The 15665-nt window shown below is 33.2% G+C and overlaps 1 long non-coding RNA gene and 1 pseudogene across 2 annotated transcripts; one reads left to right on the top strand and one right to left on the bottom strand.

The window, feature by feature from the left end:
• Positions 1-1410: 1410 nt before the first annotated feature.
• Positions 1411-6413, top strand: LOC145791440 (secreted RxLR effector protein 161 pseudogene; annotated as a pseudogene).
• Positions 6414-10351: 3938 nt separating this feature from the next.
• On the bottom strand, positions 10352-15102 carry LOC114298413 (uncharacterized). 2 transcript variants are annotated; one of them, XR_014328760.1, is made up of 4 exons: positions 14628-15102; positions 14353-14520; positions 13788-14277; positions 10360-10790 (listed from the first exon to the last, which is right to left on the bottom strand). It is a non-coding gene; the product is annotated as an uncharacterized LOC114298413 (long non-coding RNA). The 2 variants fall into 2 exon arrangements; XR_014328759.1 differs by having other exon boundaries at positions 10352-10790; positions 14353-15102.
• Between the last annotated feature and the right edge of the window lie 563 nt (positions 15103-15665).

The raw sequence follows: 15665 nt of genomic DNA, 5'->3' as shown, positions 1-15665 counted from the left end.
TATGCTTTAGCATCCTTGCATGCGTGTGAGTTAATGCCATGATAGCATGCTTACCATGAGGCAATATGCTTATGTGATATATCTGCCTGAATGCCTGTGGGTGAAGGTTGGGTTATTTGGATTGGAACAATTCATTCACTGTGTGTTTTAAGCCCACTAGATAGTGGCAAAACCATCTTTTCTAAGCCCATCTGCGGGTGGCAAAATCTGCATTTTAAGCCTACTTACGAGTAGCAAACCATCTTTCAAATAAACAAGCATGAAATGTTTTGTTCCAATTCGGGCGATCCAGTCTATACTTGTATGTTGTGCGAATCACATAGTAACCTAGGCTAATAAACCGGAATAAGAACATACAATGTTTTCAAAAATAGATATCATGGTTAGTAGAGGCCGATCTTTGATCGGGCGAGCGGGGGTGCTCACGAAGTGACCTTCCCCAATCGTACCCAAGTTCCCGAGCCGAGACAACTTTGGTGATGACGGACACGTGGCCTTTGGCACCGAGTCAGGGTTTCCTAAATTTCCCATTAAAAAACATTTAGGTGGCGACTCTGTATCTGGCAAAGCAGTCCATGTTTGACACTTCTTTCAAAATCTGTTTTCTCAAAACGATTTGCCGGATTTGGACACTTTGGTTCAGACTTAGAACCGTGACAAATTTGAGAGTCCTGAGCTGTAGTGACCCCAATATGAACGGAACGGGAGCTCGTTCCTCCCGGGGCGTTCGGGGACGTCTACAATTAGTTTCTAAAGGATACACTCAAAGAGAAGGGATGGACTATAAGGAAACTTATTCTCTTGTTTCTAATAAAGATTCTTTGAGAATAGTCATGGCCTTAGTAGCTCATTATGATTTAGAGTTACATCAAATGGACGTTAAAACAACTTTTTTGAATGGTGACTTGCATGAAGTGGTCTATATGGACTAACTTGAAGGTTTTCAGGATGAAAGCAAGGAAACTATGGTTTGTAGGCTTAAGAAGTCCATATATGATCTAAAGCAAGCATCTCGACAATGGTATCTTAAATTTCATGAAGTTCTCACCAAATTTGATTTTAAGGATAATGTGGTTGATCAATGTGTCTATCTTAAAATTAGTGGGAGCAATATATGCATTATAGTTTTGTATGTTGATGATATATTTCTTGTTAGAAATAATTTGGGTGAAGCAATTCCTTATGAGGAATTTTGAAATGAAAGATCTTGGTGAAGCCTCTTTTGTCATTGGGATAGAAATTCATCGAGATAGATCTCGCGGTATTTTAGGATTGTCTCAAAGAGCCTATATCAAAAAGGTTCTTAAAAGGTTCAACATGCAGAACTTTTCAAGTTGTGCAGCCCCTATAGTTAAGGGTGATAAATTTAGGGAATTTTAGTGTCCCAGAAATAATTTAGAAAGGGAACAAATGAAAGAAATTCCTTATGCCTCTGCAGTTAGGAGCATTATGTATGCTCAAGTTTGTACACGACCTGACATAGCATTTGTAGTTGGTATGCTTGGTCGATACCAAAGCAATCCCGGACTTGATCATTGGAAAGCAGTTAAGAAAGTGTTGCAATATTTACAAGGCACTAAGGATTACATGCTCATTTATCAAAGAACAGACAACCTTGAAGTAATTGGTTATGCAGATGCTAATTATACTGGATGTAAAGACGCTCGAAAGTCCACTTCTGAGTACATTTTTATGCTTGCTAATGGACCCATTTCATGGAAGAGTCATAAGCAGTCTCTGACAGCCTCTTCCACTATGGAGGCAGGGTTCATAGCATGTTATGAAGCGACATGTCCTGTAGTATGGCTAAAGAATTTCATATCTGGATTACAACTTGACGATTCAATTTCGAGGTCTTTATAGATTTACTGCAATAATGATGCTGTTGTTCAGTTCTCCAATAATTACAAAACTTCAGGAGGATCAAAGCATATTGATATCAAGTGTCTAGTTGTTAAAGAAAGGGTTCTGAATTAGACTGTTTCCATCTCTCATATTGGCACTACACTTATGTTAGTAGATCCTTTAACTAAAGGTCTCACACCTAAGCTTTTTTAAGAACATGTTGCGCGCATGAGCTTAGTAGAAAGTTTATTATGTTTAGACTTGAAATGAGTGTCTTATGTTCGGGATAAATGTTATGTTATAATCATCTTATGTTAGTAATGATTATGATTGTTGTTTTCATTCTTCATACTTGTGCATAATTTAGAAGAAGATGTAAACAACGCGACCGTTATAGATGAATTAGCATTAATCCTTATTATGTTACTAATGTCATCTCTGTGATTTAAGATTCACTTATTCATGTTGATGGAAAATATTAACACTATAACCATTGTACAGGCTTAATCAATGTGTAAATCACTGACTGCAATGATTTGGTGCTAATAATTTCATTGAACAGAATCTAATGGTGATGGTGCAATCTTCTAGTGGAAGAACGTTGACCATATTATGATAATCTAGTGACACAATATAATCATGCAAGCCAAGTGGGAGATTGTAAGAATTTTTCCTAAATATGCCTTAATGTGGCTTATACATGATTATGCTAGATTCATCTCATTAAGTAAGATACATGTACATCAATTAGATGGTGACTAAACATTGATGAATGCACCTATATACACATAATGTATAGAAGACTAATGGAGATAGTGTCAATGCATTGAATGCGATAGATTCATTATTAATGAATCTTAGAGATGCATTATGTATCTATTATGGATGTAGAAGATACAGTAATCTATCTAATGAGTTCATTAATATAGAAGATGCAGTATGTATCATGAATGTAAAAAATACATTAATCTATTTAATGAAGTTAATTGAATGAATGGATTCTTTGATGGAAGAATAATAATATAAATAGTGTAAGGTCCCAAATCACACTCTCTATCACAAAAGCTCAAGTTGTCACCATAAAAAATCTCTCATCACCTAAAGAGAGAGAAGTGGTTTGAAGATCTTAAACAAATAAAGAACTTGAAGATCAAGGTCTTCTATTCAAGGTTTCTTTTTCTCAAAAGAGGTTTTCATACTATCATGGATCAAGTTATGTATACATTTATTTATATAGTAGAAATTCATATAGTTTTCATATATAGAATTGAATCTTTAATGGTTTTTAGTTTATATTTCACAAAGTTTTCTACCATATATCTCATATATATTATTGTCCTATCTATTTTGGTCTATTACTCCAACAGTTTTTGTAATAACCCCGACCTCCGATTCATGCTAATTCATGATTAATTATGTCTAACAAGTAACTAAGAAGAAATCTGAAATTAATTTGCATATGTGTTGCATTAATTTTGTGTTTCTATCTGTTTGCCATAAAATGATCTGTTCATGTTCTGACTTTGAACTGCGAATTGAAAGCCTTATCGGCGCCCGATTCGGAAATTGATTAGTGTTCTATGTTAGTTAGATTTTATGTGATTTTATGGTAAGTTTAATTAAAATTTGATTTGGAATGTTTAAATCAGATTAAATAATGTTAAACTAATTGAACCTAGGAAATTACCATTTTGCCATCTAGTGGCCTCATGCTAGACCAAGCTTAATTACACTTTGAATGTCTCTTTTGCTCATCTTCTTGTGACCAAACCATGGGAAAAGAGAGAGTAGGAGAAAAAGAGTAGTTTCAACAAAATTCCTTGGAGAATTGGAAGAATTGAAGAGTAGGTTGCATCTTTGAGCTTCTAGGCTTGGACTTCAAAACCTAAGGTAGAGATTTCATTTTCTAGAACTTGAATTTGAGTGTCCTTTCATGGTTCATGGTAAATTTAGTGTCTAAAGCTAGAATTGGTCTACAATGTTGAATTGGGAGCTAAATCATGCATGCATGTTCATAACATTGCATTTGAAGTTGTTCTTCATGGAATTTCTTGCATGCAAGCCCATATTCTAGTTATAGTCCATGAATTTATCATAATTTTGAGTCTAATCTTACATTTGGTCATGTTTTAGAGCACTGGATTCCAAATAAACACTTGCATGTTAAGCTCTTGTTTTGTTCTTGAAGTTTTGTTTAAAATTGTGTTTAATTGACTCACCTTTGGGCTTTGATTTTACAAATTGAGCTTTGAAACATGTTATACTATGAGTTTAGAGGTGTTTTCCAGAAAATGGGCCCAAGAGGTCAAGTTTTGATGTGTTGAATACTTGGTTTGAGCTTGGGAGGAAAATCTGAAAATTCCAGAATTTGGTTTCCTCGCTCGAGCGAAGGATTCCTCGCTCGAGCGACCACCTTTTGTTTAGGTCTAAGCTCAAGCGAGCATCAAGCGAGCATCGAGCATAAAAAATTAACAACCAGTACTTTTGCATTTTTACAGACCACTCGAGCGAAGGAATCCTCGCTCGAGCGAACCCTCTGTTTTGGTTAGCTCGCTCAAGCGAAGAAAGCCTCGCTCGAGCGAGACCCCTGTTTTCAGCAAGTTTTGAAAAATATTTTTCAAGGCATTTTTGCATCCTCATTCCATTCTAGGCATTCCTAGGCCATGTTTAAGACTCTATCATGAGGATTTAAGGTTAGAAACATATTAAGAACCAACGACATAAGTTTTGCACAATTAGAACGTATGTTTCAAATGTGTGTCCGTTATGTGTTATGTAGGTCACGTGCCGCGTATCGTGTGAGCAATCTGCTTCGTCTGTCTATTTCAAGGCCAACTGTGAGTAATAACTTAGTAAAGTTATGTTCAACTGTATTTACTTTCTGTCTGATAATATAAGATCTGTTTTCTGAAAAGATATGTTCTATACAATGAATGATTGTCCAATTTCTGATACATATTCGTGACATCCTTAGCATCATGTGATATCTACGGCTGTTACCCGGTATCAGAGGATCCTTTATAGAACTTATATCTGTCTGCACTCTATTACCCGTATTGGAGGCTCCGTCATGGGGGCTTAGCTGTTCTGTTCTGTTCTGTTACCCGGATCCAGAGGTTCCTTTATGGAACTGGTTATTCGTAACCTCATGCGTATGCGTTCTGTTATGTTATGTTTTGTTTTGTTCTGTTAAGGCTAATGGATGTATCACATAAACTTAAGCATGACTTATGATTTCTGTGTATGATCTGAGCAAAGTATGATTTGATATGAAACTGAATCATGATTTCTGAATCTGTACGGACTCATTCATTGAAACCCCTTTACTTTGGTTATTATTCACTGGGCTTTCGCTCATAGTTTATATTATGTATTTAGGTAAGCCGGCACATGACCAGAGCCAGAGTTGACAGCCTTCTATTCTGTTTTGTCAGCCAACTATTGTGCCTCCCGAGGAGGTTCCGATCGAAGTTTAATGCTATGGTTGTTTTTGTGTTCATGCTAGTCTTTGTTAACGTTTGTAAAGTCAGATCTTGGGATGAACTTTCTGTAAATACCTTGTGCATATTGGTGTACCTTGAATGGCATGTTATATATATATATATATATATATATGTTTTGAAATATTCTGTCCCATGTACGTTATCACAACTCATTGGACCTTGTTTATTTTATATAATTGCTTCCGCAGCCCCTTACTATTTGCTAATCTGTTCAGAGGCCTTTGGTAATACACGGATTACTGGCCGGTTACGATGCTAAACCTATAGGGGCAAGTTTGGGTCATGACAGAGTGGTATCAGAGCACGTGTTCTACCACACACACAGGTTCGTATGAGCTTAGGATGTCCTAGTAAGAGTTAGGGGCATTCCATCTGCATGTGTGGGTGAGTGGTCATGCAACTGAATATGAAAACTAAATGTACATTTGAATAAACGAATTGAAGGAAATGAATAAGATTATGCCTATGTTTATTATCATTTAATATCTGTATAGTAAGATAGAGAATGCAAGGGGAAGTGGTGAAAGTGAATCATTAGAGGCTCGCATGGGCCGAATGGAACAGATGTTAGCAGCATTGACTGAAACTCTGACACAACAGCAAAGACAACAACCTTTACCCCCTCCGCCTCCACCAGCACAAGCCGAGGCGGATAATAATGACATCATCAATCTAAAATAGAAATTCATGAAAATGAAACCGCCAATGTTCTATGGTGGAATTGAACCTCTGAAAGTTGAGACGTGGTTGCTTGAGATGAAAAAATTGTATGAAGTATTTCCTTGATCTAAAACTCAGAAAGTCCTCTTAGCCACCTACACTCTGAAAGATGAAGCCCGCAGGTGGTGGTTATTGATCCGAAATGGTAATGGGAATATGACATGAGCGCAGTTTAATGCTATTTTCTATGATAAATATTTTCCCCAATGTTTCAGGGATCGGAAAGTATCTGAATTTCAAGAACTCAAACAGGGAAGAATGTCTGTGGTAGAGTACGAAGCTAAATTCACTGAACTGGCACGGTTTGCTCCATATATGGCGGATACGGATTACAAGAAAGCCTGAAAATTTGAAGGTGGATTGGATCTAGACGTGTTTGATCGAATAGCCGTCCTGAAATTGCCTACTTATGTGGAAGTTCTAGACAGAGCCTTAATGGCAGAGGCCACCCTAGCCACCATGAAAGAAAGCAAAGCCCCAGTAACTACAGCAAATAAGTGGAGAGGAAAAAGATCCGGGTTTGGTTTTAAAAGAGGCCGGTCCTTTGGCAGTAAGAAGCAAAACATAGGGACTTCGAACAACTCAAGTCAGAGTAGTGGGTCTATTCTGGTCTGTTCTGATTGTGGTAAAAGGCACAGGAGTGTGTGCTACCGAGCGTCTGGTGCTTGTTTCAGATGTGGCCAGCCAGGTCATGTAGTGAAAGATTGCCCGCTCAAGTTCGAGACTACTAGCCGTCCTACAGCAAGTTCAGCGGGACCCGCTTCTGTGGCCAAAACCAATGCCAAAGCCAATACTGGGAAAGAACCTCTGAGACAAGGCCGAGTGTTTGCCTTAGTGCCCGGTGACGTACCGAACACCTATACTGTGGTGTCAGGTACACTTTCTGTATGTTCTCAAAATGCATGTATACTGATAGATTCTGGTTCTACACATTCCTTTGTATCGCATGCTTTTTCTCGAAAATTGACTAGACCATTAGAACTTATGACATATGTGTTATCTGTATTTACGCCATCTGGGGATCCTATGATGTGTGCTCATGTTTATCCAACATGTGATGTTATGATTGGCGATATGATGTTGTATGTGGACTTATTACCCTTGGACATTAATCATTTTGATTGTATTTTGGGGATGGACTGGTTGACTAAATATTGTGCTACCATTGACTGTGCAAATAAAATTGTTGTGTTTAGACCACCGGGTATGCCTGAATTTACTTTCATTGGGAACGGGATGAACATATCATCTCAGTTTAACTTGTAAATTCACACAAAATTTCAACAAGTGTTAAACATCATCTCGGTTTAACTTCAACTTGTAAATTCACACAGAATTTCAACAAGTGTTAAATATCACATCGGTTTAACTTCAACTTGTAAATTCACACAGAATTTCAACAAGTGTTAAACATGACCTCAGTTTAACTTCAACTTGTAAATTCACACAGAATTTCAACAAGTGTTAAACATCATCTCGATTTAACTTCAACTTGTAAATTCACGCAGAATTTCAACAAGTGTTAAATATCACATCGGTTTAACCAACTTATAAATTGCTACAAATTTCAACAAGTGGTAAACATCATATCGGTTTAACCAACTTGTAAATTGATACAAATTTCAACAAGTGGTAAACATCATATCGGTTTAACCAACTTATAAATTCACACAGAATTTCAACAAGTGTTAAACATGACCTCGGTTTAACTTCAACTTGTAAATTCACACAGAATTTCAACAAGTGTTAAACATCATCTCGGTTTAACTTCAACTTATAAATTCACATAGAATTTCAACAAGTGTTAAATATCACATCGGTTTAACCAACTTGTAAATTGCTACAAATTTCAACAAGTGGTAAACATCATATCGATTTAACCAACTTGTAAATTGCTACAAATTTCAACAAGTGATAAACATCATATCAGTTTAACCAACTTGTAAATTGCTACAAATTTTAACAAGTGGTAAACATATTCTTCTTCTCTCTACCCCCTGCATGGATTCCACATACTCCTTTTGCCAATTGCCCCCCCGGTTAGTATTATTTGGAAAAAAATTCATTGAAAAAAATATTAATTGGAAAAAAAAATTTGTTAGTAAAATTTTTAAATTTATGTTTAAAAATCAACGTAAACTCATTTTTTGAATTTACGTTTTTTCTTCAAATTTACAAACTGAGCCAACAATTTATAAACCAAAAACATTATCAAACAAGTTTTTATGACATTTTTTAAAAATTTTATAAATATAAATTGAAAGCTGAAAATGAAATAGTTACCAAACATGTCTCAGATGGTAAAAATGTTGTAAAATTAACAAATAATTTAATAAGTTATCAACGTAAGAAATGACTTATCAAAAGATTCTTAGGCTATGTATGGTTTGATTTTTAGAAATTTTTTTAAAACATTAAAAATTAATTTGGTTAAGAAATAAAAAATGAAAAATAATTATCATTTATGGGTAAAAAATAATTATCATTTTAACTTTTGGGCACGTTATATACATACGTATGGCCGTTTCAATTTAATTTGTAAAAAATTATTTCTAACCATTCAAAAAATAAAAATTATATAAAAATGATAATTGTTTTTTGTTTTTTATTTCTTAACCAAATTAATTTTAAATTTTTTTAAAAAAAATTCTAAAAATAAAACCATACATATAAGTCATTTCTTACGTTGATAACTTATTTAATTATTTGTTAATTTTACGACATTTTTACCATCTGAAACTGTTTGATAACCATTTGGTTTTTAGTTTTCAATTTATATTTATAAAAATTTAAAAAACTGTCATAAAAACTTGTTTGATAATTTTTTTAGTTTATAAATAGTTGTCTCTGTTTGTAAATTTGAGGAAAAAACGTAAATTCAAAAAATGAGTTTACGTTGGCTTTTAAACATAAATTTAAAAATTTTACTAACAAATTTTTTTTTCAATTAATTTTTTTTTCAAATATTTTTTTTTTCAACTAATATTAACCGAGGGGGTAATTGGTAATGCTACTTTAAACCGTAGAGAGAGGATTGTAATTTGTTAAATGTGAGAGGTGTCAATGTAATTTACCCAGTGAGGGGCAGAATTAGTGTTTAAAAAAATTAAATTACTGAAGGAAGGAATCTGTTATGAAACCTTAAACCTCAGTGAAGCATATGTAATTTTCAAACGATGAGAGAAGAAACTGTAATAAATATAAATCTCAAGCGGTGTCAATATAATTTATTCTAAAATATTTATAATTTTTAAAATCTTAGATCATAATTATATGTTAGCCTCCGTTTGGGAAATGGGTTGGCTTTTTGACTTTTTGGCTTTTTTGACTATTTTAGCCTGGGCTAAAAAGTTTAGTTTGGGAAGGGCTTTTTGACTTTTTAATTTTTTTGATTTTTTTTGTGAGAGAAGAATGTAATGATTATGAATTGGATGTGATGTTTTGTTTTTTGTAGTTAAAATAGCTTATTTTATCTTTTGTGATTAAAATAATCAAAAAAACTCGAAAAAACCCTTCCCAAACGGACCCTTAAACAAACCTTTTATTTGTGATCTGAGTTTTTCGCAGGGTAGAGATTGCTCCAAAATTTGTCTTATTTGCTGTCAAAAGTTGTCCTATTAATCCTGTCATAGTCCTATGAAAGGCCTATTTGGTGCTACATGGACTACGATAGGATGAGTTGGAAGTAAGAAAAGAAATTATTTATTTATTTTTTCAGTTTTTTTTTTTTTTTTTACTTTTTATTCTTTTATGCCATAAAACCGTTTGGCAAATGCTTTTAACGTGAACAAAAGCAGAAAAGTCAAGATACCATTTTGTTTAGTTTTTGAATTGTAATTTGATAGTGAAAAATTCAAAATTTATTTAGTTATGAATTTTTAAAATTTATTTTAAATTTTTTCAAATTTTATAATTAAATAAATTTTTAATTTTCAAAGCTTTTTTAAAAAATTTATCTTTTAAAATTGATTTCAAAACTTTTTTTTGTGCGATTTGCTGTTATGTCAAAATAATAATAATAATAATTTTTTAAAAAAATACAAAAAAAATATATTTTTTATTTTGTTCATTCAAATTATTTTGGGTAAATTATACTTACCTCCCCTAAGGTTTATCATAATTGCAGATACATTCCTTGTAATTTCAACAATTACACTGACCTTCCTTACTTTCCAAAATAATATCAAGATTCCCCTTTCTTGTTAAAATTTACCAAATGACATTAACTTAGCTATTGAAATTACCATAGTGCCTTTCAATCACATTATGAAAAGACGAAAATAATATTAACTTGTACATTCTTTTACATTTCTTTTTTTAATTAGTTTTTCTTTTACACGTAGATGGCACAATTTTATTAGTTTTGATTGACCATTAATTAAAAGGTAAATTACACTTACCTCTCCTGAGTTTACCATAATTGTAGATACCTTTTTTGTAGTTCAATAATTACACCAACATCTCTTACTTTACAAAACAATACCATATTTCCCCTTTTTGTTAGAAAGACGTTGCAAAAGTAATCAAATATAGTGGCATCGTAAAAAATAAACACCTAAATAGCCAAAATACCCTTCACCTCCTTTATAAATTAACTCTACACTCCTATAACCATTTTCTTCCAAATTTCCAATAAACTTTATTTCTGTCCCTCCAAACTCTCTCTGCCCACTTTACCTTTGTAGTTGATGACTAAATCAAAGTAAGGGAATGAAGCCATGGCTGTAACAGCAATAAAAATAACATTTAATTTCTTGCATATTTGTTGTAATATTACATAACATCAAGTAAAACACTAAATGAAATATTGCATAACATCAAGTAAAACACTAAATGAATGAATAATTCATCAAATTCTAGTAAACGAATCACCATGATTACTAAAGAGTTGTTTGGGATTGATTTTTTTTAGTGACTGTTTGTGTTTAATTTTTTACGTCTTTAGTGAATTTTTTAAAAAAAAATAAATTCCTTTAGACTTTTAGAACTTACTTGAGTAGACCAAAAAAAATATAATAAAAATAAAAGTCCATTAAAGAAAAGAAGAAAAAAAAAGGTAAAAAAATAGTTTTTTTTTTTTTTGGTCCTTAATGAACTTTTAATTTTATTATTTTTTAGATTCTTCTCACTAAATGGATCAAAAAACTTTTTTAAAAAAATTGACACATTAAAAAAAATACTAAAAACGAAAAAAAAAACATGAAAAAAAAAATTTTTTTGGTTGACTGTCAAATGATCTCTAAATTCATATAAACATCACCAGTAAAATTTCAGTAAAAATCATCAAAACAATTCCAATAAAAAATTTGTCTATAGAACCATTTCTCATAGAACAATTGTAAAAATTATAAAAATAAAATAAATTAGAATAACTATTGTAAAAATTTTGTATATAGAACAATTATGAAAAGGGAATCATTGCTCATTTCATTACATATAACTAGGGGTGTGTATAATACCGCCGAAACCGCCAAAACCGCACCGAACCGCACCGTCAAGGCAAATTCGCTATTATTTGCCAATCGAACCGCCGGTTTTTGATAAGAAAAATGGCAAATTCTAGTGACACTTTTATCAATCCGCCGGTTTCTATTTTTCTTCCAAACTGCACCGACCCGCACCGCTATTAAATCATGTTTTATAAGATTCTAAAAATTCTTTTTTACTTAAGTTTGCTTGTTGTTCTATACCTTAGAATATGGTATTACATTACTGTTCGAGGGGAATTCAAGATGTCAGTAATCCAAAATAAAATTGGATTCCAATTTACTTTTCAATCTAAATACTTTTCAACAGTAAACATTTTCAATATATTGTAAACCCTGAATTATATTAATTTTATGTATTGTATTTGATCATTGTAACTTCCACAGATGCTTGTAATGAACTGATGGCATAGTCGTTGATATTATCATGTTGTTGCTACACTTACTGCATCAGAAGAAAGCTTCGCAAGATGCTTAACATCACGGTATCTCTCGTCCTTTTTTTACTCTTTGATTTAAATTTTGTAATTTGAATTATATTTTTTATAAACCGCCAATCCGCCCGAACCGCCAAGGCAAATCCGCCATTATTTGCCAACCAAACCGCCGGTTTTTGATAAGGAAAATGGCAAATTCTAGTGACACTTTTATCAATCCGCCACCCGCCATACGGTTTCTATTTTTCTCTCAAACCGCACCGACCCGCACCGCGCACACCCCAACATATAACCAAAACCCTTATAATGACAAGCATATATGTAGTAGAATAACCAACACATTAAGAGAGAATAAATTTGATCTCCATCAAATCTATTACTAAATTAAACACAATTCTTTATTTCAAAATTAATATATATATATATATATATATAAGATGCCGATTTTTATTTTTTAAAAGACCATCAATTTATACTTTATGCATAGAAATAATTAGTAATAAAATAATTATGTCAAAAAAATACCTATTTTGAGATATTAGAGTTTGAATAAAAATTTGAAAAGATACATATTTTTAAGAAAAATAATACATATAGGTATTTAAATATTTTTGTATATGAAAAATATCTATTTAGAGAAATTACAATTTCAATAAAAATTTAAAAATACATATAGGCGTTTGATTTTTTTTTTTTTTTTATGAATATCTATCTGATTCATGAAAGTTATAAAACAAGAATGCGAAAGTTAAGGTTATTTTTGTCTTTTCACAATGTTGTTGAAGGGTACTATGGTAATTTTTACTAGCAAGTTAACATTGTTTGGGCCTTTTTAAAGAGAGGGGGAATCTTGGTATTATTTTGGAAAGTAAGAGACGTCAGTGTAATTGTTGAAACTATAAGAGATGTATTTGCAATTATGGTAAATCTCAAGGGATGTAAGGATAATTTACCCAATTATTTTATATTTTTAATTTTTTTGAAAAAATATTTTTTTATTTTATTTTTGAAAAATTAATATTTTTTATTTTATTAAAAAATATTTTGTTATTTTTTTAAGTATTGACCAAATAATTTGTTATAATTTAGATATATATATATAGGCAATTCAAAAAAATTTTAAATTTATAAAACAAAATTAATATTTTTTTTAAAACCAAAATAAAAAAACATTTTTATAAACTTAATTAAAGAATAAAACAAAATGCTTAAAATAAAAATAAATAAATATTTAAAAATTTTAAATATTTTTTTAAAAAAAGTACTTTAAAAAAGTAAATAAATAATTAAATAATTTTAAAAAATAAAAAAAATATGTAGATAAAAAAATTTTATAAACTAAAAAATAAAATAACAGAACATTTTTTTCAAAAAATACGCAATATATTTTTGAAAAGATAAAAAAAATAAAAATTATTTTATTTCAAAAAAAAATAAAAAATACATTAAAATTACGCATGTAAAAGAAGTAAACAAAATTGGCTATAATATTATAAATTGGCTATAGAATATCAGAGTGGCTAGTACAGAGTTGAAAACAATCAATCAGAGTAAATTAGAATAGACAAACAGTATGGAAAGTACACCAAGGATCCTCTAGAGTGAAATTTTCCTAAAATTTCCTAGAGTGTTACATTGTATGGTTGAGATTTACTGGTAAGTCACATCAGAAAAATTGATGTGACTTGCCAGTAAATCTCAACCATACAATATAACACTCTAAGAAACTTTAAAAAAAAATTACTCTAGAGGATCCTTACTCTGGAAAGTAAAGATCAGATTGAAAAGTGGGACACCTGAATCCCGACAGGCAAGAGCGTACTCTCTCGTCCGTACCATATGAACCAATGTCTCGATCAGCCAGAGGCACTGGTTATTAGGGTCTGCAAGTAGAATGAGAACATCAATAATAGAATAAAGCAATGAGAAATGACTGACAAAATTACAAGAGATGTATATATCTGCTCCACATCCAGGGCAAATGTAAGCACGCGCGTCTCAAGAAGCTCGAGAGGATAGTAGAGGCAACAGCAGTAGTAGCAATGCCAGCTCCAAGGACACGAGCAGTGCCCTCGGTGAGAGGAGGCATGATGTGAGTCCGCAAGAAGGGAGTGAAAAAGTACATTTGGAGCAGGCTAGCCCTATCTCTGGTGCGAGAAATGCTCTCCTAAATACCACAATCTGCAGAAGGGATCCTCTAGAAGGATCCTCATCCGGGAAGTCGCCCAAGACACCGTGTATCTCTCTCATAGCATGAGGCATGGTCATCCATGGATGCCAATCAATCTGTAAACAGAGAATACTGAACTATGGGGATAAAGAAATATAGAAGGAACAAAGATCAGTTTGAGTTCCAGTTACCCATGTGGCAATAACAGTGTTGAAGAACCGGCGGTAGTAGGTAAAGCCGCAGGTATGGCAGTGACGAGGACAAAGTGAGCCATCAAAGTACAATGATCGGGGTACCGCCCACTCAATCTCCTCCACAAGAATAGGAGAAATATCGAGAAAGTATGAGTAAAGCCATAGCTACACAGAAAAAGCAAGTTCATGAGTGAAACAAGTAGAGACATAAAACAAAACAAAATAAGCCATCAAATAGAGAACAAAAAGCATGAGTTGTTTGGGAAATGAACCAGTTTTGAGTATCAAAAGAGTAACGTTATCAGGAAGGTTTGGAAAGTGTAGAGGTAGGGGCCTTGGAGGTAAGGGTCCTCGTCCGCGTCTACGTCTAATGGCTTCGGCCTTCACTGGAGCCTTGGCTTGGCCTGTACCAACGGCCATAAACACGTCCATAGCCTACCGTTTGTCCACGGCCCTTACCATGGCTCTAAGTTTTACCCCGGCCCCTACTATAGCTTCTACCGTGTACCATGGCATACGCAAGCTCCATGTCCAAGTCTTCTATAATGGCAAAGACAAGAGCCTCTTCAATATTGTCACCAGATGAGCTGTCTCTATCCAGTATTGTGTTCATCAAAACTAATTGGAGAGTTGGGAGCAAAAGGAAGGAAGTCATCTCCATCCATAGTATGTGATAAGAAATGGTTCAGAGAGCTCTGAAACTGTTTTCGGGCGAGACTAAACTAAATTCAGATGGTTTCACGCCTTTTTATAAACTTTCAAAGGTGAAAAGTCATAACTGCCCCAGCATCACTCGACTTGTCCAACCGGCTAGTTTTTCATCCAGCTAAATTAATTATCATCTAGCAAGGAAAACTATTACAACCTGTCATAAAAGTTTGTACGGAAGTTAGGAATGCATATCTGCTATTATTTGTCATCTTTTGAGTCAAGGTCATCCATGATTCAGACTCAATCCCTAGCAAAACCTAAATCAGAAATCAGTGTTTCCCACCATGAGAATAAGGTCACCTTCGCACCACCCCCATGAATCATGAGTTGGTTTCTAAAGTGTTAAACTTCCTAAGGTATTTGAAGAATATTGCTTCTTGAGGACGTGGCTTGTAGGCCTATCCTCGAACTAGTTAGGTGCATTCATCGCAATGCTTGACATATCTGCTGTTTTGTGTTCTTTGCGCATTCATCGCACTTGCATTTATTGCATCACATGTTTTACGTTGTTACATTCATCCTTTGCACATGAAATGTGCTTGGGACTGTTTTCATTTGGCTGCAACCACTTCTTCTTTGTGCTTCTTGGGCTCGCCTTT

The sequence above is a fragment of the Camellia sinensis genome, chromosome 5 (assembly GCF_055761805.1).
Source record: "Camellia sinensis isolate YWXY chromosome 5, ASM5576180v1, whole genome shotgun sequence".
Taxonomy (NCBI): Eukaryota; Viridiplantae; Streptophyta; class Magnoliopsida; order Ericales; family Theaceae; genus Camellia; species Camellia sinensis.
The sequence above is the reverse complement of the archived record's forward strand: the minus strand, read 5'-3'. Positions and strand labels throughout refer to the sequence as shown.